This window comes from Notamacropus eugenii, chromosome 2 (genome assembly GCF_028372415.1).
Source record: "Notamacropus eugenii isolate mMacEug1 chromosome 2, mMacEug1.pri_v2, whole genome shotgun sequence".
NCBI lineage: Eukaryota > Metazoa > Chordata > Mammalia > Diprotodontia > Macropodidae > Notamacropus > Notamacropus eugenii.
Genome location: NC_092873.1, coordinates 199505149 through 199509494, shown reverse-complemented (window position 1 = coordinate 199509494; position 4346 = coordinate 199505149). Strand labels below are relative to the sequence as shown.

The window sequence follows — 4346 nt, the reverse complement described above, 5'->3', positions numbered from 1 at the left end:
ATAAAATTATACTATACTATGGAAATGTTTGTTTTATTCTATAAATTAAAAATAAAATAAATAATGAGGGGCAGGAGAAAGGCCAGGGGGATCAAGTTTAGGCTAAAGGAGACAGCTGTTGTTTATTTTGGAGTAACAAGGTCTTAGAGGGTAAGCTCCTTCTGAAGCGATTAGAGGAAGGCTGGCCTGTGAGTAGTTATAATTATGACAGAAGTTATAGGTCATCAATGGCTGGCTGAGTGTGAGCCCCTCCTTTTCCTCGTGAGCAGCCTGGGAGGTTAGGGAACAGAGGTAGGGCCAGAGCGTCCCAAGAGTCAGTTAAAAGGGCAAACCCAAGAGACCCTCTAAGACTCCTGCCGAGGAAGAAATCGCTGAGAACCTGTTTCTGACACAGTATGGTGAGTCTTTGCTTTGGGTTTCAGGTTTTAGGTTTGTGGTTTGTGTTAGTACTGTAGCTGTGAGTTTCTTGCGTTGTGATTTTTTTTCTATATGTACAGAAATGATGCCTGCAGTACAATGCATTTCTTTAGGAGGTTAGTTCCTCTTTTGTTGGAATGTTGTGATTTTGTAACTTGGGCAGAGGGATCCTCTGGTTAAAGACTGTATTAAGTATTTAAAAGGACATGCACACAAACTTCTGTGAAATTATCTTGGAAAGTCTCGTGTTGGAAAGCTTTGTGAGACTTTGAAAGATGCTATTAGATTACTAAACTAGTGATTAGAGATTAATCCTATTAATTTTGAAGGTTGAATTGAAGTAGGGAATTTTAGAATATTTTATTAAACTTTTTAGAGTTATACTAGCACACTATAAAAAGGTTTTGTTTTTTTTTCCGTTGTAATAGGATAGCTTCTATTCTCCCTAATATTTATTTGGTTGATTTGTCCTTGAGCCTATCTCTATGGGTTTCACTGATAGAATTTGCCTGCTCTCCTACCTAATAGGATTAAACTAGAGATGCTTTAGATTACTAAACTAGTCATTAGACCTCTAGCCCTACCTAAACATTTTGAGGGTCTGATGAGACTAGTGGGGAAAGCCCCACTACCCCTAAGAAATCATGGTATTGGACAACATTAAAATCCCTCCCCCTTATATCTCCTGACTTCTGGTCCTTTTTATTCCACTTTCTAAATAAGGAAAGGGGATGAGAAGCCTTATCTGATAAACTCCTTTTGCCACCTGCTGTAAGCCTGTTTAAAACCCTCTCCAAACACCTCCCTTGGTTCTGAGGAGCTGCTATTTCTCTAAGAGCTGATACGAATTAACCTTTTTATCTTCTAATCTTGATTTATTGACCTCCAGTCAAGTGGCCCAATTGCTCTCCAAGAAGATTATAGAACCTCTAGGTTGGGAAATTCTCCAACAAAGGCCTGCACATGCTGCTTACCTTCAGTAAGTCACTTTACTTTCTTCTGGCTTGTTTTCCCCAACTATAAAATATCGGTGTTGAGGCTGTTTGTTGTGCCCCTGCCCACTCTTCATCCAATGAGGTCTAGAAAGCTGCTCTGAATGGTGAGTGAGTGGATGGGTGCCCATACAATGGAAGCAGGCTTACAAACTTCAAGGTCTCATGACCACAGTCATAGGTGAGTGAGAAGTGCTCAAGCCCCTTCCTCTTCAAGGACTTTCAAAGTAAGGGAGAAAAATTTCTTCCCCCACCAAGGTAGGTCGGTCTGTCTGTCTTTCTGTCTGTGCGTGCTACAGAGGGGTTAGGGATAACTGTGCCAAGAGAACCCTGTCATTCTCATGCTAAAGCTCTTCCCTCCCCAAATCCATATTATGTTCCTGACTACTGTGGATAAGCTTCATCTCTCCGAAGAGAAACTCTTGGGGTAGGAAAAATGTGAGGTATATCTGAACACTCATTTAGGAAGGGAAAGGAGCAACCAAGACACTATGCTAAGTGTTTTACATTTTATTTGATCCTCCCAACAACCCTGTGAGCTAACCCTTATTAACCCCATTTTACAATTGAAGAAACTGAGGCAGACGGAAGTTTACGTGACTTGCCCAGGTTAACATAGCTAATAAGTGATCAAATCTGGGTTTGAATTCTGGTCTTGAGTTCCAAAAAAGTTCCTTATTAACTAAAGTTTGATTTCCGGTAAGCAGTTTTGTGAAGGAAAAATGAGAAGGAGGTGGGAGGAGGGACCTCAAAGATAATTGTTCACTTTAGATAGAAAGAAAAGCTGGCCAGTCAGAACTGCCAAGATTCTTCTGACTTGGAATACCTCCTTAAGTGGACTGAATTTCAATTCTGCCTTCTCTACTTATAACTTGCGATGTCTTTGGCAATTCAATTTGTCTCTGTGGGCTTTAATATCCTGCCTTGTAAAAGGAAGGAGATAGGAATTAGATTTGAAAGAGCCCTCAAAATCAGGGGTGGGGAAAAACTCGAGCTCTAAATTCTATGGCCTTTTCAGAACCTAGGCTGCAGCCTAGTCCCCAGGGCTCTCTGCTGGACTTTCATTGAGCAAAACCCTTCACCCACTCTGGCCTCCATTTCTTCTAGATAAAGGTGGGGAGGGATTGGAGAAGATTGACTACTGAGTACCTTTTGGGTTTGAGAGCTGAATTCCACTGGACGTTTCTTCTTGATTTCTACCTTCCTCCAAATGCTCCCCTTCATTCTGGGTGCCTCTGGGATGGACATCTTTCTGTTTCCCAAGGTATTGCCCCTTTATCTCACAGAGAGATGCCTAAGTCATCAAAACATGATTCCAATTCTATACAATGACCAGAAAAAGCCGCATCTGGTTTGAGGCCAAGTTGAGTCATGTTATTCTTTTCATCATACACTATCTTGAAGGGGTTAGGGGAAAGGGGACAGACTAGAATAGGGTGGGTATTATTTTTCAAACCAGACCTAGAGTTTCCTATCCAGAATTTCCAGTCCAGAAATTCCCACCTATCCCTTTAGTTACTGATTTAGATGTGGGGTTCCCAGAGAAGACTTTGGGATCCCTTATCGAGATGAGTCAAAAGTGGTCCCAGGTCTTCCCTAAATGAAAGGCCAGCTTCTTACCTCTTTGCTGAGCTATCATGCCTTGGTGAGTTGTAGAGATCTTCCTGTTAAGGTTAAGGAGGTAACCCAGGAGGCTAGAAGGACCAGGAGATGTGAGCATCTCCTTGCTGTGACTTGTTCCTAAATCTTATCACTCAGATCTATGGGGTAGTTCATTAAAAGGAAAGTGAAAACACATCCCTCTTCCTATGGAAAATGCAGTGATCCCAGTGGACCAGTTTCAGTGCCTCTCCCCCAAAGAAATGGAATTGGATAGAAAAGGATATCTAAATAAACTTAGAATGGGATACATATAACCTATTTCTAGTTATTTTCTCTCTCTTACTGCCCTGTTCATGGTCAACTAATGTGTCTAGAACCAATCTTGCCTCAAAATGCAATTTGAGGAAAAGACCACTGCAGACATGTTCTTGCCTATACTGTGGCCTTCAGGGACTGATACTTGTGTTTCTTCCAGAACAAAGGCTCATGGGATTGAGTAATATGGATGCAGTCGATGCCTACTGCCTGGATGAACTTCAGACTATGTCTCTGATTAAGTCATTTTCCTACCTGCTGCTATCTTGTAGATGAAATCCTAGAAGCTGCATGGCTGGTACAGATGCAAGTCTCCAGATACCATGAAGTGATACCTACCTACTACTGGACAGTTACTGCCCCCCTGTGGAAGCTGTCTTTTAAAGGATCCCCTTGATAAGACCATATAACTAACGACTGGGTCTACAGGCAGCCTGTAGTAAATGAATGGAGAAAACGAATAACAGATGATTTAAAAAAAAAAAAAAAACAAAACTCCTGAGACTAAGCTGCTACCAAGTTCATGGATTTTTTTTTTGGATGCACCTACAGACAATTCTGAGCTCCCAAATAGAGCTATTCTAAAGTCAAGGATCAACTCTGATCATGCTTAGTTACCACATTTACATAAATTAAGTAATTGGAGGTCCACGTATCAAAATGATGTCTTGGGGATAATAAAAAAAAAATGGGCCTGTAATTGCCCTCACCCTGCTACTAGATCTAATTTAAACCATAGACATTCTCCAACGGAACAAAAAAAAAAAAAAAAAAAAAAAAAAGGATAGGTTCATCAGCAGCCAGGAAATTTAGACAATCGACTCTTGGATGAATTTTACTGGAACTTTTTTTAATGGATGATGCTTTCTAGGACTATTCTATGCCTTCACTCATGAAGGACCACTAAAACTTCTTGAATAGCTTTTGTGCTCAAATCTCTACATGAGAGGTTTAACCTTTTTCACAGCTTAGAGACCTTGCACATCTTACCTAAATAAGATATGAAAAGCCTTCGTGAAG

General features: G+C 40.8%; 1 long non-coding RNA gene across 1 annotated transcript; it reads left to right on the top strand.

Moving 5' to 3' along the window:
• The first annotated feature begins 243 nt into the window (after positions 1–243).
• On the top strand, positions 244–3821 carry LOC140526703 (uncharacterized). The gene is made up of 3 exons (XR_011974477.1): positions 244–398; positions 1307–1396; positions 3487–3821. It is a non-coding gene; the product is annotated as an uncharacterized lncRNA (long non-coding RNA).
• The last annotated feature ends 525 nt before the right edge of the window (positions 3822–4346 follow it).